This window comes from Pleurodeles waltl, chromosome 3_1, assembly GCF_031143425.1.
Source record: "Pleurodeles waltl isolate 20211129_DDA chromosome 3_1, aPleWal1.hap1.20221129, whole genome shotgun sequence".
Lineage (NCBI taxonomy): Eukaryota > Metazoa > Chordata > Amphibia > Caudata > Salamandridae > Pleurodeles > Pleurodeles waltl.
In genome coordinates this window covers 268279528-268304659 of record NC_090440.1, presented here as the reverse complement: position 1 = coordinate 268304659, position 25132 = coordinate 268279528, and positions in this window count along the sequence as shown.

The following is a 25132-nucleotide window of genomic DNA, read 5'->3' as shown; positions in this document are numbered from 1 at the left end:
AACACAGCTGAGGACTCAGAGAACCCTGGGACAAGCTTTGAGAGGATAGTGGTAGGAGTCCAGCGGGATCTGGCCAAGTCGGTGAGGGTGGGGATGGACACTGTGACAGCCAGCCTAGAGGGTATGTGCACATGCCTTGTTACAGCCAATAAACATACTACAGCCAAACAAGACACACACTCCCCACTGCATGAAGTCCAGCAGTGTCTGAGGGACATAGCTGCTGCCACGAGGGAGAGGCCACAACAACTGCACCCCCCAAATTGGCAGCACCAAGATTGAGAACAAGATAGACTTCATGCACTGGAAGTGGCCTCCCTCAGGGCAGAAATGGCTGCCTACCACCGCGATGTTGCTGCCATCCTCAAAAAACAGCAGCTCCTCCTTGCTGCAGTGATGCCATATGTTGTTCCACAGGTTGCAGCTGCTGGGAATTGGGACTCCACATCTCCAACCACTGAAGTATGTGTGGCCTCCTCTTCCTTCCCACCACCACCATCAAGGGCAGAGGAGACACCACACATATCGGAGGATGAAGATGTGGAACAGATCATCTTCACTCACAAGAGTTCCCGGAAGCACCTGCCCATGCCACATGGGCAGTGTTTTCCTTTGTCCTGTGTTTGAGATCATGTTAGTGTTAGCTCAGTTGGATATGTGCACTCTTCACCAACACACTGCTGACCTGTCTGCTATGGACTGTCATTGTCTCTCACTTACCAATTGGCATTTAACAACACTTCACCAAAGCATGTCCCTCAACCCTGGCACAAATGAGGTCACTGACCTGGACATTGTAAATATTGCACTACGACACTTGTAACTAAACACCTCCTACACAAAAAGCATGTCTTTGTGTATTGTGACACATCTACTACGCTTAGGAATTGTGATGTTTGTAACCATGTCATTAGTTACAGTGTGTCAGTACAAGAGTGCAGGAATATGGGGGCACATACCTACACATAAGGTTCCAACATGATAAATGTCAATGCTTGTCTCATTCCCTACAAGCAATTTACTGAGTATGTCATGAAGAACACATGTGTGCTCCACTCACTACATATGCAGGAATGGCTGTGAAACAGTTCTCGGGCAATATCGTCAGCTGGGAGTACCAGTAAAACACATTGGTTTGAAACAGAGGTACCTAAACTCATTAGTGATTGCACCGGTCACTTTTGCAGGATAGAGTTCAAATGTAGGCTGTGTCAGATGTGTCACAGTCCCCAACATTCCTACTCAGGACCCCAACACTGACAGTGGAATTACTACACCTACATGTCCAATACAAAGTTAACATAGTCACCTTGAGTGATGTGTACAATGGATGGCAGATGCATTGACAAGTAGGTGTGTTGTTGCTGCCAATGTGACAGCTCAGTTGTTAATAGGTGATGCACAGGTCAAGAGAGGGATTCGGAGGCAAGAGGAATCCCTAGGCCAACACACAATTTTCACTGTGCACTCATGGGAAGACCCCGAGACACTAGCAAATAACACAAAATGTGTAGGATCACGCAAAAAATGTGTATGAAATATGAAACTGAACTAAACAAATTAATGAAAACTATCCTATCCTAAACTAACCTATTACAACTATACTTAACCAACAACTAAAGCTAACTTAACTAACACATTTAACACCCCACTCTAAACATTACCACCCCCCACCCCTCTTAAGTCACAGGACACATGCTGGACAACATATACTTATACTACACATATACTAACTAAATCTAAACAAATATATATTTGTTTGTATTTCTTTTTAATGTTTATATTTTTTTAATGAAACACATAGATACCCAAACTTGAGCCCCCACATACTCACCCATTAACACGTAATAAGTAAATAACTCACCCCCAAATTCACTTATCCTAACTAAACTACACACCTACACTAACCTAACACTATCCCCCTGAAACTCACAATAAAACATAACTTCAAAGGGAAGGGACAGAACTTAGAGGTGGCAGTTCAGATGTAACTCAGAGTTTGGCCTTCTTCAGTATTTTTTTGATGAACTTCAGCCTCTTGGTGTTGGCGGCCACCTCCTTCTCCAAAATGTCCAAACGTTTCAGGGCCAGGGAAACGTCCTTCTTCAGATCCTGCAGCAATTGCCTGCCAAGGTTGTGGGAGTGGTGCCAGATGTGCCTCCCTGCACTGCTGATGAGCCATGTGTTTGTGGTGTCTTCTTTACCACTGTGGGGACCCCTTGTGGGAATGCCCGCCATTCCCCCGTTGCCCTCTCAGCACAGTAGCAGCGAGCCATTTTATGGAAGCCAGATTCCACTGCCAGGATATGGTGGTATCTCACTGCGCTCTTTTGAAATGCGCATAGCTCATCATTGCTCATGTTGGCAGCTGTGAAATGGAGGCAGGCAACCATCAGTGTCAGCATTGTGTGGTAGCTTACACTGCTACATCTAATTACACATGAACTCCAACTCACATTCTAGAAAAGACAATGGCCCTGATAAATGTAACAACAACAGTGCCTTAGCATAATTTTATTGACATTAATCAATGCACAACGCGAAAATAAACCAAACATATGGAAGTGTGCACTGCTTTTGCATTGTAAAGAATAATGCAAAGGCAGTGCATACTTTACATAGATCAGGCCCAAACTTCCTCATCATCTGTGTCTAATTACAACCAAACATCACAAAGAACTTGGAGATGTTAATAGGAGGATGGGATGCTGTTGGTAACCATAAGGGGTCAGAGCTGATAGGTACACATCTAAGCCTGATCAATATGACTGTCACCTACACTGTGAGCATCACATCTACCTACAAATTTGGTATTCGACTCTCCCTGAGCCTAAGGGGGGGTGACCATGCAATCCATCATCTCAACTGTCCTGGTCATCCACCAAGGCATGCCCACACATACATGGAGTAATGGAGTGGACCATACACACCTATTTCCATGCCAGCACACGTTTGGCCTTGACCTGCATCCAAGCTAATTACATTCCACATAAGTGTAACATACATTGAGTGCAAAAGACGGCGTGCCATGCTGGGGGACATTTGCCAGCCCAGTCCTCCATCTTCATGACAATACAGGGATGCACCAAATTGGGTTCAATATGGTGCAACCCTGTATTGAGAGAATGATGGAGTGTGCCACTACCAATATTCTCACAGCGTTGCACTTTGTCATTCATAGTCACAAATGGCACTACATGTGGCTTGTCATCACCTTGTGTACACAATGCTGGCCATTGCGCACCACAAGTCTCAAAAGTTGATTAATCCATGACTGATGTGGCAAAGTTGTCTAATGGTATCAAATGCCCTATATACATTGCCCCCTAAGGCGTGTAAGCCCCCTTTACTAACATAATTGCAGGTGGAAGGGGTCCTGTGCGTTAAATTAGGACAAAGTTGCGCTATACGTGCATTTCCCAACTTTGTTGACACAATCCAGGGAAAATATGATAGGCTGGCGGTGCCTTGGCGTTTCATATATGACACTATGCTGGGGCACAGGTGTCACCATGACCTCTGAAATGTGTGCCTACATGGTGGTTGTTCAGGACTCACCAGACATCTGACCTGCATTGGTATCATGGTTGGACATGTGATCTCCAGGCCTAGACTGGCGCAGATACACTTCATTCTGGTTGCATACAACCGGTCCACAAGCATTGCATGCAGAACTCCAACTCATCTGCTACTGTCATTCAAGGGCAGTGAACAGTAAATAGTATGCCAATGGGATACTCACCAACAGGTCTGCCGATCTCAGCACCAAGGTGATCAAGCAGATCCTGCTCCCTGGCCACCAGATCTGCCCAGCGACGCTTGAGCTGGGGCTCATTCCTGCCGTTCATGTACACTCTCTTCAGGTGGTGGAGCACCTTGCCCCACCGCAGCTGCCTGGCCTCTGTCTGGTATCCCTGGATGACCCGGCCACCCACTCTGGCATCATAGGTAGGTAGTGGCATACCAGCCACACAAATCCACCTAACGCATCCTCTGACATCCTTGTCAGCCTCCCATTACCAGACCTGTTTTAAATGTTCAAAGTTGACCCCCAAATACCGAGAAAAAATAAAAATAAACAAAAACTTAACCCCATTAACTAATCCCAAATATCCCAAATGCTTAACTACCTCGGACAGACAACCCACAATACAATTACAAATATAGACAAAAAACACACAAAATCACAACTATTGGGACAAAATGCACAAAATATATGACAGGACATGACAGGAGGGACACCACAAACTTCAATAGACAACCAAGACACAACCACAAGCTCCAAAACACAACCACACAGTCAGAAAGGCACAGACTGTAAAGAGAAAGTGAAACTACACCCACTGTACCATGCTTGTAGACAGGATTTACTATGAAATCACTTCCTGGCTCCGTGCGTCAAGTTTTCAGTCATGCGTGTTTTTATTTGACGCATTTGACATTTGCGTAGGTTTTTTTAGACGCATAAAGCATGTGCATTGTTAATATAGACGCATGCCGGTTATGCGTCGATTTCACTCAAGGCAGCATTGAGAGGAGTGTGAAGGAGGAATTCAGACTAAGGGCCCATGTGTCATTTACTTTGCATTTGCAGATGCTTTTTACTCATTTGTGTCATATTTTTTGACTCAATTCCTGATTGCATGTTTTTTGCACTGTCCTTAGACGCACCTTGAATTAACATACATATGACATGGGCTGTGCTGCAGTGTGGCATTTTGAGAATGGACCTATGTGACAAGTGTGTGATTGGTCTGTCTGACCAATGTGTGTGTTACAGACTCAACAGCATGCAAATTGTTGAACGTTGTGCATATATATGCATGTGTGACAACAGTGTATCCACATATGTTCGGCATTCAGTACAATGCAATAGTTCTGATTTGTGATTGTGTATCGTGTTTTTGTCTGTAATGTGTGATTTTGTAATACAGAGCATAATATTTAAAGCTACGTACACAGGTCAGGCATTGTTGATGATGGGTGAACCATTGCTACCTAGGAATTATTATCCAACAACTGTCTCTGTATGTAGATTTTGAGTTTATGGAGACTTGTGTGAAGCCTGTATATTTGTCTGAGATGTGTACATCTTTGGTACACAGTGTGTATGACGTACTCTGCCTACATTCCCCCCAGAATATGTATTGATCACAAAAGTTTGATTAAACCTGTTTGCATTACCAATGGCTGTTGGTTTTGTGTGGTGGACCTGCAGCCCTAGCTGCATATGGTCTCATCCATGCTGATGTGCATTCCACAGACATGTCCGTGTAATGTGTGAGGTCATGTTTACCCTGTGTCAGGATTGTGCCCCATAACGGTGGCAGGACAGATTACCATAGATATTCTGCGCAGGCCCAATGTCTACCACTCATTGTTATATGTGGGCAAATCATGATGACCATAGTTGCCATTGCAACTCTCACACTGAGTTGTGACAGTTTTCAGTTCCAACATTACTTAAATTCTATTTTTTGATATCCACAACCTCATGTGTGGGCTCCTTGCATACATCCTATTTGGACATGATATAGAGGATGTACAAAATATGTAGTGGTCCATAGATTGTGTCCTTCAGTTGTCACATACCAGTGATGTGTGTGATGGTGGCAGTACAATCTTACACATCACATGTGATGTTGCAACAGTACTTGTCAGATTCCCATTCGTAACATGATCACTGACCTTTGACTCACACTCCTGTGTAATGCGTATTGGAGATTGAAAAGACCAAAGCAGGATTAGTTGTATTAGTGAAGTGTTTATTTACAAAATTGACAAGGTGAATTCAGTGGTTCTTAAGAGTAAAAGTTGTCAACTATGTGCTGTCTCTGGCGTACCCCAGCAGCTGTGTTGTGCTGTTCCCCCTCCATATTGTCACCACCATCCTCCTCCTCAGGCAGGTCATCTACCTGGTCATACATCGGAACGTTCACACGCACAGAGCAGGATAGCACATGTCAGGATGATTTTGCACAAATGTGTGGGGCATATTAAAGGCTGCCTCTTGTGAGGTCCAGGCACCGGAATCTTGTTTTCAGTATATGCACAAAGAATGTCATATTTTGAATGAAGCATCTTCACAGAAAATCCAAAAGCTCAGGATAAATGTGTGCACCTCAACAAATTCAACACACCAAAATTGTACTTACCATGAAATGATCGCGCTCACTGTTGCCAATCCGAACATCAAGTTTTACATGCTGGAAATGAATCGCACACACTGCTGATTCGAACAAGAATATGCAAATGCCATGAAATGATCGCGTAAGCTGTTGCCGATCTGAACATCAAGTTTTACATGCTGGAAATGAATCGCGCACACTGCTGATTCGAACAAGAATATGCAAATGCCATGAAATGATCGTGCAAGCTGTTGCTGATCTGAATGCCAAGGTTTACATGAGAGCACTGAATTGCACGCTCTGAAAGTTTCAGAAGTAGGCCCAAAATTCAAGAGTCTTTGAGAACGGGGTTGGGGGCCCAGCCCGACCTCCGCCTTATGGCCCTGCTCAAGGATCACCAATATAATGCGGGGCAGGCCTGGAACATCAAGGTAGGCCTCCAGAACAGGAGCTCAGAAAGTTGCTGCTGCTCTGCACCGGGGCCTTTGAATAGTTAGTACGTGGAGCTGGGCTAGCTCCCTTATATAGAGTCTGGCCCAGCCCACAAACCACACCCAGTCATGCTGCAGGGAAAGCTTCTAGAAGGTCCTAGAAAGGGACCACACCACACAAGGAAAATGTGGAACAGGTGGGTTAGGACATAGGAAAGGAGTACCAGGAAGCCTAGACCAGCAAGAGGTTGAGGGCATTCAGATTTCAAGAGCACCACCCAGGATCAGGGGATGAGAAGGACCAAGGCCAGAAGAACTCAAGGTGGACCTACCTAAGAGGGCAGATGCCAGGAGTAAAGTGCAAAGGTGGACCAGGAGCACGAAGGCCAGGACCACAGAGATTAGATCAATGAGGACCAGGGGACCATAAGATCAGCAGGACCCTAGATCAGTAGGGCCAGAAAAATTATTGAGGACAAAGAATTCCAGGCCCAGCGGGATCAGGATTAAAAGATCCATTAGTGGTCAGACTCAAGACGGGCTGAAAACAGTGAGACAAGGACCTAATTGACAGTGTTAGACTTGGCATCCTTGGGGTGGTCTTCCCTAACTTTTTGCCTCTGTTTCCAAGGTTGTTGATTTGTGCTGGACTCTGTTTTTGCTGTTTGTGATACTCTAGCCACTTTACCACTGCTATCCAGTGCTAAAGTGCAAGTGTTCCTGTGAAAAATCTATGTGTAATTGGCTTTCCATGATTGGCACATTTGATTTATGAGTAAGTCCCTAATACAGTGCACTAGAGGTGCCCAGGACCTGAAATCAAATGCTACTAGTGGACCTGCAGCACTGGTTGTGCCACCCACATTAGTAGCCCTGTAAACATGGCTCAGTCCTGCCACTTCATTGTCTGTGTGTGCAGTTTTAAACTGCCAATTCTACTTGGCAAGTATACCCACTTGCCAGGCCTAAACCATCCCTTTTCATACATGTAAGGCACCTCTAAGGTAGGCCCTACGTCGCCCCGTGGGCATGGTGCAGTGTATGCTTAAAGTAGGACATATACTAATGTGTTTTGTATGTCCTAACAGTGAAATACTGCCAAATTTTGTTTTCACTGTGCAAGGCCTATCTCTCTCATAGGTTAACATAGGGGCTGCCTTAAAATATTATTAAAGTGCAGATTCCTAAAGTTCAGATTCCCTTTGGGAGCAGATAAAAAATTGAGTTTAGAGTCTCTGAACCCACAAATTAAAAATACATCTTTCGTTAAAGGTTGTTTTTAGAGCGTGTGTTTGAAAATGCCACTTTTAGAAAGTAGGCATTTTCTTGCTTAAAACATTATGTGAATCTGCCTGTTTGTGGATTCCCTGTCCAGGTCAGTTTGACAGTTGGGCTGTTTGCACCTTTCCTCTAGACAGTGACCCAAAGGGAGCCAGGTGTTACCTGCATATCCTGATGAGCCATCTGTGCTAAGAGGGGAGGGGAGGAATGGTCACTTACACCTGAATGGGCTGTGCTTGACGTCACACAATGCAGCCTTCAACTCCCGGGTGTGTGTATGGGGCCTAGCCTGGGCAAAGCAGGATCTTACAAACACGAGAGACTTTCCTTTAAGTTTGCCTACTTCAATGGCAGAAAGGGGTATAAGTATTGGACCCCAAACCCTTGAACATTAGATCACTTCTGGAATCAGGAGGACACTCTGCCAAGGTGAAGAGCTGAAGAGCTGAGGAGAAGTGTTGCCCCTACCTGTTACTGTGCTTTATTGAGCTATCCTGCAGTTGCTGCTTCTGCCTGTGAAAGGGGACAAAGACTGGACGTTGTTGTACATTCCTGCTTGAGAAGATTCCCCAAGGGCTTGAACTGAGCTTGCCTCCTATTGTTGAAGTCTCAGGGCCATCAAAGACTTCCCCTGCCAGCACCTGGACTCTCTGCTGAGACTCCTGCCCTGTCAAGTGGTGCCCTATCCATTCCCTGGGCAGACAAGAACTGAAAATCCACACACAAAACGCTGTGCGGGGAACTTTTGGACGCACCTTCCACAACGCGGCTGGTAAATGATGCGCCGCCAGCTTCACGCCTAAAATCGACGCTCCCTCTGCATCGAGGCTGGGAGATCAGTGCATTGTGGCTGGAGAAACTACACACAACACCTGTTTACAGATACTGATAACAATGCAACCCTCATGCAGAGCAGTTTTCTGATACCATGCGACCGGATTTTCCATGCATCGTCCCTGGGCGTCCATGTCAACCTGACTCTGTGCGGATTCGAGGTGCCCAATCTAGAAATTGATGCATCGCTCTCTTGCGGGGGAGAAAAACAACATATCGCTGACCTGACCAGAGAAGGAAACGACGCACGGCCTCACTTGCCAATAAGGAATCAACGCATCGCTACTCTTTTTTGACCCATGCTCTCCCGTGTGGCTTTATTTTTGGCGCTAATCAGTTACTTTGTGTAACAACAGCATTCTCACTGTTTTCTAAGGATTAAGAGTCTTATTCTTTTGAAAATTCATATCTTGACTTGTGTATGTTGGATTTTTGTGGTTTTGGTCTTGTTTCATTTATTTAGATAAATATTATGTCCTTTTTGTAGTGTTTCCACTGTATTACTTTGTGTGTTGGTATAAATACTTTACACATTGCTTCAGTCAAGCCTGCCTTCTCATTCCAAGCTACCAAGGGGGTGAGCGGGGCTTAACTGAGTGTTATTCCCCTTTGCCCTGACTAGAGTGAAGGTCCTTGCTTGAACAGGGGTTAACCTGATTGCCAACCAAAGACCCCATTTCTAACAACCAGAGTGACCCACACCATGGAAACTAGGAGATCAATGGTCAGGAGAACAAGGACAGGAAGAACACAACTCAGGACAAGCATTATTGAGGAGCACCATAGAAGACGGAACCAGGGTCAGAGAGCAAAGAACAAGGCGTAACAGAGAAACCAGAATACCTAAAGGAATTAGTAGGACTCTAAGAAGGGGCTGATGTCTAGAGGGGCTGGAAGGGCCAAGGGGAACAAATGCTGGTGTGATCAGCACCAGAAGACAATATCAAGAACTAAGATGACCTGGGCTACATTGACCAGAAGGAACAGGAGCAGCAGTATTGGCAAATTCAAACAAGGGAGACTAGTAAACCAGGGGGACAGGACCACAAGAATGAGGGCACCAGAATTAGGGTGAGGAGGCTTGAAATGTACAGTACCTGGAGCCTTTGAAAAGTGGAGGACCACGATGCAGAGGACCAGGGGCCACAGTACCCAGGAAAGTTCACCAGGAGGACATTCACTGGGAAGGCCATGCCAAGAAAAGGCTAAGGCTTGCAGGAACAGGACATTCTGGAACATTAGAACCAGGAAAGGCTAATATGATGGGTGGTTGGATGTAGAGCCATGGGGACAAGAAGCAGGAGGACTGAGCGCATTAGGGTCAGGAGTCTTAGGACCAGATTGAGAACTGTGAGGAAAATATGCAACGGGCCGGAAGATGAGCTTAAATAGGAAAAAAACTAGGTAGTCACAGGGGGACTAGTATCAAAGGCATGACCAAAGGCACCAGGTGGAAAGAGAAAAGAGAACTATATGAACTGAAAAGGTCAGGACCAAGAGGACAGATTCCAGATGCTTATGAAATGAGGACCTAAAGTAACAAGTGGAGCATATAGACCAGAACCTAAGTACTAGTACCAGGGTGAGGAGCATCAAAGCTATTACGGCCAGACATAGCCAGACATAGCCAGGATGACTAAGTGGACTGGCCAAGGGTGTTCAGAAGGGCAAGGTCCAAAGTAACATGAATCATGGGGACCAGGACAAATAACATTAAGATCAGGAAGGCCAGGACCTATGGAAGCAGTGTCAGGAAGACCAAGAGGACAAGGAACAGGACAGAAGACCAGAACAACATAAAGCAGGAGAACAATGACGAGGAAAGCCAGCCCTCAGATGGGAACAGAAAAGTTGACCAAATAGGGCTAAAAGGTCCAGCAGGACCAGGACCTGCAGTACCAGGACCACAAAGTACAGGGTGAGGATAACCAGGAATAGGACACCAATCCCAAGCGGACCAGACAAGAATAAGACCAGGAGTTGGGGGAATCAGGAAGGTCCAGGATGGCCAGATTAACAGTGATATTACAACCAACAGCAGAGGATAAGAACAAGAAATACCAGGAGGAGCAGGACCAAAGACTAGGATGACGTGGAAGACCAGGTCCAGGAGAAATGAGCCTATAACAACCCAGAATTTAAAGACCAGGAGCAAGAGTATTTGGTTCAATAGGTGCATAAAGGACAAGGACTATGACAACCAAGAATAGGAGAACAGAGCCAGAAAGACTAGGCGGTAGCTGACTGCTATGATCAGACCTGGTTCCCAAGCAACCAGTGCTTCTAGGATAAGCTCTAAGAGGGCCAGCACACAGAAGACCAGGCGTACCAGGATGTTCAGGGCAAAGACGACCAAGACCTGCCATATGAGAATAAAAGGACCAGAGTAAGGAGAAAAAGATGATCGGGACCAGAATAACCATAACCAGGTGGATCAGTTCCAAGTGCTAGGAACAGGATGGCCAGGTCCAGGAGGATGAGAACAAGGAGGCCATGACCAATTGGTGTAAAATCCCAAGAGCAAGATGCAGAACGTCCAGGGCTAGGAGGATGAGGACCAGACCAAGAAGGACTAAGATGATTGGGAGAATGGGGACTTTGTGAAGCAAAACCAAGTAAAAAGAATAAATATGAAAGATGATTGGGGCCAGGACCAGGGCTACTTAGAGGACCAGAGCCAGGGGGAACAGTGCAAAAGGGAATAGAAGTATTATGAGCAAGTGGAGCACTAACAGGGCCACAGGCACATTGCAAACTCTCAGAAGGGGCTGATAACTCGAGGGTCGAGAATTCAAAATTAGGAAGGACCACCCTGAACACTCCCCTCCCTAATACTGAATCAGTATGTAGTCGGAATTCCAAGTTGTAATTCAGTAACATGTTACCGAATTGCAAATTGGAATTCATACATACCAAAATGTATTTTACCGATCTCAAACGGCCAGATTCTGTGAAGTGGGTTGTTTGTGAAAAGTTCAATGCATGATACATATGGCGCATCATTGCTGAAGAATAACATGAAAGTTATGTATTTAAAACATATTTTGTTTTCTAGCACTTTGGATGAATTACACCAATGGTCTGGTTGCCTATGTGCCTGGACTCTCCTCCCTGGCACTCCTGTCCATGGCAGTGGAATTCTTGTTTTTCATAGTTCTTGTTATTGTTAAGATTATTTGCCCATCTACATTGATCTTCTTGGTCCTGATCCTTGTAGATTGGTTTGCCCTGAGTCTAGTTCTCATGGACCTTGTCCTACAGCTACCCTCACCCTGGTACTGTTTGTCCCAAATCCTTTTTGTCCTATTTTGATTGTTATCAAAAACATTGCCTTTTGGAAATTCTTGAACCATGTTGTTCTCTTCTTATCTGGTAGTTTTGGCTCAAGTCATCTTGTTTTAGTTCTCCTCACCATGAATGTTATAGGCCTGGATCTGGAGGTGCTGGCCCATCTGGTCCACCTTTATCGGTTCCTTGTCCTCTTCATCCTACTGGCACTGCAGCCATTTATCCTGGTTCTCTTGATCCAGGTTCTCCTTCATCATGTCCTCCCAACCTTGGTAATTTTGGTCCTGAACCTCCTGGCCACCACTGTGTGGTCTCCTTGGTCTTCCAGAATCTGGTTGGCCTTCTTACACCTGATCCTCCTCACCTACGTCCTGTTAACTGTAATGATTGCTTTGCCCACTTGCTAATCCATGCCCTGCTCCCTTGCTCCCCTAATCATGCTCTTTATGAACCTCAGCCCTATTTCCGGTCCTGCTGTTCATGATCCTTTTAGTGTTCCAAAGGAAAAAGAGAAAAGGGGGATACCGTAGAGGGAGTCCTAAATTTTAGGAGCAAGACACCTCACACATCCCGAAGGATGTCATGCTTCATCATCGGAGCTGCTCCTCGTCAGACTGGCGCTGCAATGTCTGACGGGCACCACCCCAAGAGGGGGGGCTCTTTGCCGGAGATCTTTTGTGATAATGAAGCCGTGACCCCAAAAAATGTGAGAAAGAATATTAGAGGAGATTAAAGGTAGTGATTAAAATTGGCTCTAAAAAATCAACATCAGGTAACTGCTTTATTGGACCTAATGTGAAGAAAAACGCCAAAATTAAAAATAGTCAAATGAGTGAAGCTGAAATAATGATCAGTCACTCTAAATCTGAACAATCGCAACAAGGGTGGGGAATTTCCAAACCATCCCTAACATGGGTCAACATGTTTCGCATCCTGGTGGTCCGTACGGATCCCACTACTTCTTTCTTCACCAAACATATATGATCAATCCACAAAAAGAAACTCTGGTGACCAATGTCATCATTTTTTCGTCTTCATTTGACCCGGATTTTTTGCCTACACTCCTGTTTTCCATTTATATCGGACTCCTCTTAGCTCATGAGTCCGTTTTCTATTTTTTGCCACAAGACCCCTATTCAGGTTAGTCCGTCGCCTATGTTCACACCATGCACGCACGTTCCCCGGCATCATCTGAGTTCCGGGTTACGCCGCTTATTACCGCTGTTCCTGCAGTCCCCTTCACTTTACAGGGAACGCAGACCCGGGTAGGTGGACCGGCACTGGCGGCAGCATCTTAAAGTGAGTTTTCTCCGTCTGTACTTATTTTCATTTTTTATAGACCCGAGCGTGGTCTACATGCTCATTACTTTGCAACGGTTATCGACTACGACTTAATTTGAGCTCGGTCGGCACATCGATGCCTTTTCGGTTGTTGCCTACACACTCTGTACCCTCATTGATTTTACAGCTACCTGGCCATACCGATATTTAATCTTCTGTGACGGCTGGTTTTTGAATTTTTATTATCTATACTGCTACCAAAGAAGCCTTACGTGTACTAATGAATCAAATCAAATCAAATCAAATCATTAACATTTATAAAGCGCGCTACTCACCCGTGCGGGTCTCAAGGCGCTAGGGGGGAAAGAGGGGTTATCGCTGCTCGAACAGCCAAGTCTTTAGGAGTCTCCGGAAAGCGGAGTGGTACTAGGTGGTCCTGAGGCTGGTGGGGAGGGAGTTCCAGGTCTTGGCCGCCAGGAAGGAGAAAGATCTCCCACCCGCCGTGGAGCGGCGGGTGCGAGGGACGGCAGCAAGTGCGAGGCCAGCGGAGCGGAGGGGGGGGGTGGGGACGTAGAAGCTGAGGCGTCTGTTGAGGTATTCCGGTCCCTTGTTGTGGAGGGCTTTGTGTGCGTGGGTGAGAAGACGGAAGGTGATCCTTTTGCTGACTGGGAGCCAATGCAGGTGTCTCAGGTGTGCGGAGATGTGGCTGTTGCGGGGTACGTCGAGGATGAGGCGGGCCGAGGCGTTTTGGATGCGTTGCAGGCGGTTTTGGAGTTTGGCGGTGGTCCCGGCGTAGAGGGTATTGCCGTAGTCCAGGCGACTCGTGACAAGGGCGTGGGTCACGGTTTTTCTGGTGTCGGCGGGGATCCAGCGGAAGATCTTGCGGAGCATGCGGAGAGTGAGGAAGCAGGCGGAGGACACGGCGTTGACTTGCTTGGTCATGGTGAGAAGAGGGTCCAAGATGAAGCCGAGGTTGCGGGCGTGGTCTGCGGGGGTCGGTGCGGTGCCGAGGGCCGTGGGCCACCAGGAGTCGTCCCAGGCGGACGGGGTGTTGCCGAGGATGAGGACTTCCGTTTTTTCAGAGTTCAGCTTTAGGCAGCTGAGCCTCATCCAATCTGCGACGTCCTTCATACCCTCTTGTAGGTTGGTCTTGGCGCTGGCGGGGTCCTTGGTGAGGGAGAGTACAAGTTGGGTGTCGTCGGCGTAGGAGGTGATGATGATGTCGTGCTTGCGTACGATGTCGGCGAGGGGGCTCATGTAGACATTGAAGAGTGTCGGGCTGAGCGATGAGCCTTGAGGTACGCCGCAGATGATCTTGGTGGGTTCTGAGCGAAACGGAGGGAGGTAAACTCTTTGGGAGCGGTTAGCGAGGAAGGAGGCGATCCAGTCCAGGGCCTGGCCTTGGATCCCGGTGGAGCGTAGGCGGGTGATTAGGGTGCGGTGACAGACGGTGTCAAAGGCAGCCGAGAGGTCGAGGAGAATGAGGGCGACTGTTTCACCGTTGTCCATCAGGGTTCTGATGTCGTCTGTGACTGAGATGAGGGCGGTTTCCGTGCTGTGGTTGGTTCGGAATCCGGTTTGTGAAGGGTCGAGCAGGTTGTTGTCTTCCAGGAAGGGGGTCAGCTGTTTGTTGACGGTCTTTTCTATTACCTTGGCTGGGAAAGGTAGAAGAGAGATGGGGCGGAAGTTTTTCAGGTCGCTTGGGTCAGCCGTAGGTTTCTTTAGTAGGGCGTTGACTTCAGCGTGCTTCCAGCATTCGGGGAAGGTAGCAGAAGAAAAAGAAGAGTTGATGACGGTCTGGAGGTGCGGGGCGATGATGTCGTCGGCTTTGTTAAAGATGAAGTGCGGGCAGGGGTCCGAAGGGGCGCCGGAGTGGATAGAGTTCATGATGGATTTGGTTTCTTCCATGTTGATGTGGGTCCAGTTGTTGAGGGTGATGTCCGGGGAAGCGGGTTCAGTGGTGTATGGTTGGGTCTGGTGTCCGAAGCTGTCGTGGAGGTCGCTGATCTTGCGATGGAAGAAAGTGGCGAGGGATTCGCACAAATCCTGTGAGGGCGTGACGGCGTTGGCGCTGGCGCTGGGGTTGGAGAACTCTTTGACGATGCTGAAGAGTTCTCTGCTGTTGTGGCTGTTTTTGTCTAGTCTGTCGGTGAAAAAGTTCCTTTTGGCAGTGCGGATCAGGTGGTGGTGTTCGCGTGTAGCGTTCTTGAGGGCGGTCATGTTGTCAGCGGTGTGGTCCTTGCGCCAGGCCTTCTCAAGGGCACGACAAGTTTTCTTTGATTCTTTGAGGGTGTCAGAGAACCAGAGAGGTTTTTTGGTGTTGGTCTGTCGATGCGTGCGTTTGAGGGGAGCAAGGTTGTCAGCGCAGTTGGAGATCCAGTTTGTGAGGTTGAGAGCTGCGTCGTTGGGGTCGGTGGTGAGGGTGGGTTGGTTGGCGGCGAGAGCGGAGAAGAGTTGCTCTTCAGGGATCTTGTTCCACTGTCGACGAGGGATGGGTTGAGTGCGGAGGTGGGAGGTCTCGCGTCGGAATGTGAAGTGGACGCAGCTGTGGTCGGTCCAGTGTAGGGCAGAGGTGTGGCTGAAGAAGACGTGTTTGCTGGCGGAGAAGATAGGGTCGAGCGTGTGTCCGGCGATGTGGGTGGCGGTGTTCACCAGTTGTTTGAGGCCGAGGTTGGCGAGGTTGTCGAGCAGGGTGGTGGTGTTGGGGTCGTTGTTTTGTTCCAGATGGAAGTTGAGGTCGCCTAGGAGGATGTAGTCCGGTGAGGCGAGGGCGTGCGGGGAGATGAAGTCGGCGATGGCGTCGCTGAAAGAGGCGCGAGGTCCGGGAGGACGGTAGACGAGGGATCCTCTGAGGGTGGTCCTTGGGTCGGTGCGAATCTGAAAATGCAGGTGTTCAGCGGCGAGGGGGGGGTCTTCGGTGGAGGTGGTGACGCTGATGGAGTCTTTGAAGATGATGGCGACACCTCCTCCTACTTAATCTCACTATTAGTTAATCAACTCCCTATCTCTACTAACTTAGTAAGCTTTAAGATATAGGCATCAGATGTTGATTCATACCTCTATGCTGGGTGCATTACTGTGAAAACTACTCACTGTACATGTTTTCTATATGATCTGTCTCGTACTTCCCCTGCAGATTATTTTCGCACTCGACCAAGGGTCCGTGTGGTCCTAGGAAGCGCGTTTCCCTAATTGGGTTGGTAAGTTAAGTTGACTTACAGACATTTGTTGTTTATTCAGCACCTCTTTTGTTACACTTTCACTGTTCTGCATGGTTGCTCCTCACTATGATTTCCCTTTTGGTATTTTTTATATTGCTCAGTGTTCTGATTAACCTGTGTACCTTTACTTGTAGGGCGACGGTTAATAGACCTTCTTACTAACATAAGTGACTGGATACCTTTTTTTGTTTCCTTGGAGAATAGTTTTCCAGACCCCCCTCATGCCTAGGAGATATTTATAGTCGTTTTTGGTCCTGACGAAGCATCAAGGGATCCGTACGGACCACCAGGATGCGAAACATGTTGACCCATGTTAGGGATGGTTTGGAAATTCCCCACCCTTATTGCGATTGTTCAGATTTAGAGTGACTGATCATTATTTCAGCTTCACTCATTTGACTATTTTTAATCTTGGCGTTTTTCTTCACATTAGGTCCAATAAAGCAGTTACCTGATGTTGATTTTTTAGAGCCAATTTTAATCACTACCTTTACTCTCCTCTAATATTCTTTCTCACATTTTTTGGGGTCACGGATTCATTATCACAAAAGATCTCCGGCAAAGAGCCCCCCCCCCCTCTTGGGGTGGTGCCCATCAGATATTGCAGCGCCGGTCTGACGAGGAGCAGCTCCGATGATGAAGCATGACATCCTTCGGGATGTGTGAGGTGTCTTGCTCCTAAAATTTAGGACTCCCTCTACGGTATCCCCCTTTTCTCTTTTTCCTTTGGAACAGTGTATCTTATGTTTCAGACTCATTACTTGGGAGGATATACACTGGACCACAATACCTCCATATCCCTCCATTTTGTTACGGACCATGATCCTTTTAGTTCACCTGGCTGCCCTTGCTCTGGTCATATGACTGCCCTTGGTACTGTCCCCCTGGTGTTCCTAGTCCCTATCCTGCTTATCCTGGTCTTTTAGTACGACTGGTATATGCCCTCGAGGACCTGATGTTCACAGCCCTCTTCAATCTGGTTCTCCTCCTCCTGGCCCCAGACCTCCTGCTACTTGCCATGTTTCTGCAATAACTAATCCTGGCCTACCACACATCATCTTAGCCTTTCCTAGTTCAGATGTTCCTCAACCTCTGGCTCATGCTAGTTTTAGAATGTCTTAGCCTTGTACGTCCTGGGTTATCATTGCTGTGCATTCATGCACCTCACCCTTTGGATCATGGGTCTCCTGTTTTACAGTCAGGGTCCTAGATCTTTTCATCCCAATAATGCAAATTCTCATCCATCATTGCTCCTTGTCCTGCCTCTAGTTCATCTAGTTCCCTGGATTGCTTGTTTCCAAAGTTTGTGCCCCTGGTTCTCCTTGTCCAGGTAGACGTGGTCTTAGTTCTGGTAATCGTATGCCTAGTTCTCATGTACCAGTTGTTCTGGTGGTCGTCCCACTGACCTTTGTTTACCCAGCTCTCGTAGTCCCTTGGTCTCCCTGCCCCATCTTAATCCTACTAGCCATCCCGGTCTGACTGTTCCACCTTGCTCTTATCTAGCTGATCTTGGCCCACTCTTTCATGGTACTGCTAGTAAAGGTCCTTCGAATACTGGTCTTCCTCACCCACTGGCACTAGTTCCCCTTGTTGGCATGATGCAGTTTTCCTTGGTTTATGTAGTTCCTGTCACCCTAGTTTAAGATTCTGCTGAGTCTGACCCTCATGGGCCTACTGATCCTGGTCTCACTGGTCCTAGACTTTCTGGTCCATTATATTTCACCTTGCCCTTCTATTCTAGGGCCTCCCGGTTTGCTAAACCCGCTCCTTTCCGGTGATGGCATTCCCGGTTCTGTTCCCTTGCTCTACCTTGATGATGATCTCTTTAGTCATGGTCCCCGTCACTGGTCTTTCTTCACATTGTTGTGCTGGTACAAGTCTTATTTGGTCTGGCTACTGGGGTTTGATACTCCTGGCCCTTCATTTCTCCTTCCTAGTCAGTGTGCTCAGGCCATCCTAACCCTCCTCGTATCTATGGCCCAGGGCCTTCTGTTTTTTCTATCTCTGATCCTTCTGTTCCTTCATTCCCTTGTTCACTGGTTCCAAATGTCCCTGTTCCACATCCTCCTAGCCCTCCTAATTCTTCGTACACTGGTCCTAGTACCCCATGTCCTGTTTTTCCTTGTCCTCTTCCTCATTGTCTATTGTTTCCTGTTCCCCTCTAGAATTAGTGAACCTGGCCTTCGTAGATTAGGTCTCCCTGGCCTGGTTCTTCATGTTCTGGTCCACCTGGCTCGGGTTGTCCTGGCACTCCTGGTAGTCCATCTCCTGGCCCTTATTCCCCTACTTGCCATCATCCTCCTCCTACTGGTCCTGCTTCTTCTGTCTCCAGCCCTCAGTCACCATGAGGTTTGTCAATCAGATTTGTTCTTGACTCTGAGATTTCTTTTGCAGAGGTAGCAATGTTGGGGGCAGAAATTAGGGCTCAGTAGAGGCAGGATCCTGCCCACTTAAAGCATTACTTAGCATGTTAAAAATCAAAACTATCACTTCAGAGATACAGTGTGCAAGTGACTAAACTGTCAGTGTAGTTGACAAGCCACTCATGACAAGGGACCAATAACCGTCTATGTCTGAAATCCACTGTGCTGGATAAATAGTATGAAAAAGGACATTTACTTGCAGGCAGTAGCATAAACTCCTGTGAATTATCCCAAAACATTGTTTACCTGTCTCCTGCTTTCACGTCCCCATTCATAGAATCCCCATTACTCTGTCTCACTCAATTTACCTCCTGCAAGTGTCCCAAATCACTATGCCCCTAAGCATCAACTGTCTTCTTTACTTGTCCCTCTCTCTGAGGCTCATATACCACTCATTTGTCTGCATTCCATCTTTTCTGCTGCTTGTTGACGTCTGCTGTGTTGGCAGGTGTGATATACTAAGCAAGCACAATCCTTTTTAAAAGAAGTGTAAAGCTTGCACAAGGTCTTCCATAAGAAGCCTGAAAAGTGCCCAACCCTGAAAAAAATCATCAAAGAGAGGATCAGAAACATTAAAATATTCACATTAACACAGTTTACGATCATACTCATCATACTTTAGAGACAGAAAAATACTCCTAGACTGCAGTGCAGAGTATCTGTGCGCAAAATATTGAAGCTCTAGAAACAGAGTTCTGAGTCCCATATTTTTCATATCAATATGAAAGTAACATAAATGTTTTATTCAAAAATAAATCTATTGTTTTTTATATGTAAATAGCTTAGCTGAATTCACGTGCTTACCTTTGTTACCTTTGTACAAACTATTGTACATTTGTATATCCACTTACTTTCAAATGCTTCACATGTGCTGAACCCCCATTACATGATGACCACCACCCTATCACTCCCTGCAGTCCATTTTTACTTAATGGCCAGCAAAATAAAGACAACCTTCGTGTTCTTTATCAGGCTGCTATTCAAATTGTACATCATCTCTACTATTTAGACTGTGGTCAGCAAAACAGCAGGGCGTTATCACTATTTTGCTGGCTGCTCAGCAAATAACAGAGATTATGTAGTATTTGGTCGGCAGCTGGGTAACTAGTCACTCCCAATTACTTATCAGCAGCCATCTTTTCTAATTCTTTTTTCACTGACTCATGTATCCTAATTTCAGCATTTCCAATCCGAGTTCCATCTGCCATAATGGCAACTATATTCATCTGAGCAATCAATGGTGATAAGTAATTGGGAGTAGCCTTTCATTGAGCCCATTCTCAACAACATGGCCTTATTTATTAATATGCCACATCCCCCCTTTTCAGAATAATGGCTCTATTCTATTCTTCACTACCATCCCAAACATTCAAAATGTCCTTCTTGTCCCTCTCACAAGTTTAACATTTGAACGTGGAGGGAGCGGCCTTGTACCAATGGAGTAGGCATCATTCCATTGAGTGATTGACCGGGGGCCTACATCCGACCCCATCCAACTTTATAATTGCTTCTCTGCCTCCCACAAGTCTTACATATTACCAGTGATCTGGATGCTTCTGGGAATTTGAGGCACTGCCCGCTACCGGTGGCCAGGATGAAGAATGTGTCAGGCCAAGACAGGAAATCACAATGGCTGCTACCATTCCCTCGGGGTTGCCAGTGGAGTCTGCACTGAGTCTTCCTGGCCATATCATGTAGACCACAGTGACTGCCCTACACCTGAGCAGAGGCCACAAAGGCGATGGTAGATGCATGGACTTGGTGATGGGCCTGGTGAGTCACACAGATGACCAGTGCTGGGAGTATGCACACCTCTATTAGCTGAGCCACAGCACTCACACTGCAAAGACACTGAGGGGCACAACTGGAGGCAGAGTGTGCGGGAGAGTTGACAGGACACCTAGTTAGGTGAGGGCCCAACCATTACTAGCCAGGCAGGTTAAACTATACTTGGGAGGGCCATGGGGATGCTACCACGTTCCTGACAGAGAGGCTCACTATCTAGAGAAAGGTGCCTTGGGCCCACATCATACCTCCACAGAGCTGCATATCAGCTTCAATAGCCAGTGAGGAGAGTGTGGGCCATGGTATCACTCCTGTACTCTCCCAAGTAGGATTGACAACACTGCATTAGACACAAGAAGATTAAGCTGCTGATTGGTGGCCTTGCCTTCATTGGGGCTCCCCTGCAGTGGTTCTGCTAGAGAAGGACTACAGGGCAAATGGTGTATTTGAGCTGGATATGGGCCCCGATTAGTGCTACACAGATGCCAAGGCTACTGGGCATGGGGGAGCATAAGACACCATTCAAAGAGGAAGACTGGGAGTCTGGATGACCGGAGCATGACCAGCCACCCAGGTGATGCAAAGGTTGCAACACTGTGTAGCAGGCAGTGAGAAGATCTAGTCGGCAACTTGGATGCTATATTAGCTGCTATTAAAGACACTAGGGTTGCTCTTAAGCTCAAAATAGACAAAAGGGAGCAGACATAGGACAGCTGTGAGATGATCAGTGCAAGATGGTGGAGAGGGTCTCTAAAACAGAACAATCTTTAGCCAGTTCCAAACCGACTGCCAGTGACCTGGCTGAGCAACCAATGGACATAACAGAAAGAGTGCATTTCCTAGAACATAGAGCAGATGAAGCTGAAGTGCGCACAAGAAGAAATAACATCCAAATGATTGGCCCATCAAAGAGAGACAAGGGAGGTTGTATGGTCTCTTCTGGAAATAATGCTCAAGGAATCCAAAGGGACTGTCCCTCTTCTTCAACCTGGGGCATGCCCAGAGGGTCCCAGCAAGACTCTCACTGTCTGGTGCTCTGGCCTGCTCTGCGGTGGTGAAGCTTTTGCATTAAAAAGACTGGGATCATATCTTGAAACAGGCTTGTGAAAGAGGAGAGATTTGATTTGAAAACCACAAAGTAATGCTTTGCCCTAATTTTACGTTAGCAGTGCAACAACAAAGAGCTTCGTTTTTCAAAGTCAAGAAACAACTGTGCCCTATTTGAGTTAAATAAGTCATGTTGTTTCCAGCCAAACTAAAGATAATAACTGATGAGGGTGTTTGGTTTTTCACGAATCCCCAGGAATCATGGACATGGGGGGAGGACCAGACACCAAAGGTTGAGGACGGCATAACTAGCAGCCTCTAACATGGGCTTACCCTAGGAACAAACTGACCAATGGGGCTATCACCCTAGGGATCCAGCACAGAGTGGCAGACTTAGCACAGTAACCACAGCTGTCAGTCTGAAGAATGCCACAGGGGCAAAGGAACTCGAGAGACTACATGAAGCCAGAAATGTCAAGGACAATGGCCCTGAGTTGGACTCAGGTAACCAATTATACTTATCTCAGTTTGCATCTTGTCCAGTGGATGCTATTGTTTGAGTATCCCTTCTCAGAGGTCAGGGGCATTGCCTCCCTGTGAGACACTGGTGCACATAGATGCTAGCATGTGATTTTGGGGGTGGGGGAGTGCCCCATTGCAGGTACTGCTCTTATACACTAAAACTGCATGTTTACGCTTAATTTGATGGCTTGCTATTACCTGTTTTATGTGATGTATTGTTATCTTGATATCCTGGGGAGGTTGGCTTAGTTTTGTTGTTGCACGTGCGAAGTGTTTAGCATCACATACATGTGGTGGGGCGGACTCAGGACATAGTGCCAAAAAGCTGGGTGAATCAGGGAGCAGCGCTGACATATCCTATTGTACATGGCCGGAATGACACCTAATTATTAGAATATCCAAGTGCAGGCCTATCTAAAGAGACAAGGGTCCATTTTGCGCTGCAGAAGGAAACATACTTGACCGATTGGGTGGGGGGCATAGCACTATTGAGATGTTGGCTCTCATGAGTTGTTCTTATATCCTCCCAATACTGACCAATGAGGATCTCCCAGCTGCTAGCACCTTATATGTTGTATGTGGTTATAACTGGGGGGATTATAACTGTGTGGCTAACCCACACTTAGATAGACTCACTGGCTATCCAACTGGCTAAAATCGTCCATGAATGATAAACACATTGGTGGTTGGTTGACTCCTAGAGGGTGACCCACACTCTGAAGAGGGGCTACTCTTGTTTCTCTGCTCTGCATGAGCTTCATGTTAAACTGGACACTTTCCTATGTACAGTAGTTATGCATACGGTAGTAGCACATAGCAAATATCTGTCCAGAACTCTGTCAGATTATCACCCTTTATATCGCAGGTATGAGGGAAGACAGGCATTATCATACCAAAAGTGTAGAATCTGGACAATCTGCCTTTAAGACAAAATATAGGGATGAGCATCCAGCATTGCAGTGTGAAATAAACATTTAACTGGATTATTGTTTTGAAAGACTTGGCAAATACGTTGTTGCCGAACCTCTTTGGTGTTCATTATCGCATACTAGAGCGTCTTCAAAAATGTGAGTTCAGGATGGCTATGGAGCAGGGTCCATGGCTATGCTGTGTGTTCAGTAGTTTTCTGGCAAGGATACAAGTTTCAGGATAGCTCTAGTGATTAATGTTACTGCTGCAGGAAGACGATCTTTGTCTAGTGGCAGTTTTGACTCATAAAATAGTGGAGAGGGTTAATAAGCCTGCTGCAAAGCACGTGTAGCATGCAGAGCACAGAACTGTATTTATGTGGATAGCTCAGTAGATTACGGCTTTTGCCCCAAATCCTTTGATTACTTCCAGTGCATAATTTACAATCCTAATATAGCAGAGTGACCTATGAACTGTTATCAAAGAGCTGCTTGCAAGCTGCATGGTGTAGGTTAGAACTTTATGGTTTTTATCCCCGGTCTTTCATTATTCTAATGTTGCTAAAAAGAGTTTGTTTGTGTGGAAAAAGATTCTTATTAGTAAAGCCAACCACCTGGATCAGTCCCAACCACTGGGATACGTTTTAAATCCTGAGTTTGTGCTTTTACAGACCAAACATACTTAATAAAGACTGCCTACTAGTATGGATGATGTGATTTCTACACATTTTAATCCTCATTGTTTTATGTAACATTTCCTATAGAGTGATTTACACATGTGATTCATTGTCTCTGTATAGTGTGTGTGTGAGGTAAAGTGCTCAGACACCCTACATATATATGAGCAATGCTATAAAAAAATGAACGGTATGTGAGAGAGAGGCAAGGATGCTGTTGGGGTGGTAGTGAGGGAATCCGTGAAGGGGATCTCCATTGGGCAGGGTACCTATTAAGATCGTAGCACTGGGTGCCACCAACCCTAAATCCAAACCTGCTATGAAGGTACTGTATTGTGTTGATCATCATAGAGACATACCATATATGCCATGAGATCAATGTTTGACAGTGCAACATATTTGCACTCATCCCATTCCCATTAATGAGTAAATAATTTTTTATTTTAATAAAATGTACTTAAAGACTTTGCAAAGGGTTTAATAGTGCTCCCTTCTATGATATGTGAATTTTTATTTAGATTATTTTTTTAAATATGTAAAGTTATTTAATTTAAAATTAAATAACTGTTTTTATCTTAATCAATCAATCAATTAGCATTTTATATAGTGCAGCTACATCATCTGTGAGGGTCTCGAGGCACTATGGGGTCTTGCTGCGGGATCATGCTGCCTGTTCCTTTTGGTTGTACATCCAGGTCTTGAGGTCCTTACTGAACCATTGGAGCAATGGTGAGGCTCTGAGGTGCAGGGGGAAGGGTGTTCCAGTTCTTGGCTGCCAGGTGGGAGAAGGAGAGGCCTCTGCTGTTGGTCCGGCAGATGTGCTAGGAGGCTGCGAGATAGAGGGACTGGAGTGGAGTTCTCTGGTCGCTTGGTGGAAAGTCAATCGATTGTTGAGGTACGCTGGTCGTTCGTTGTGTACAGCTTTCTAGGAGTGGGAGAGCTGCCTGAGCTGACATCTTTTTGCAACTGGTAGCCAGTGGAGTTTCCTGAGTTGAGCGGTGATGTGTGTTTGTTTGGGCAGCATCTGAGGCCACAAGGCTGTTGTAGAATGGGTTTGATAAGGCAGGCCAAGCTTAGAGTGCCCCTATTATGTCCAATCCACTGCCAAGGCTTCTGTCCCAGCCTCTCTTTTGAGAGTGCCCTAGGTACAAGCCCTCCTCCATCACCCCTTTCTCCCATTGCCGGCAGCATCTCTCTCATGCAGGACCTGTCCTTGACCCCTTACATTTTAATGTACTCAAGGGCATCACGGAGAAGGCAGAGAGGATGCATGTATGCAGTCTTGGAAGAGTTTCAGTGTCCTGTG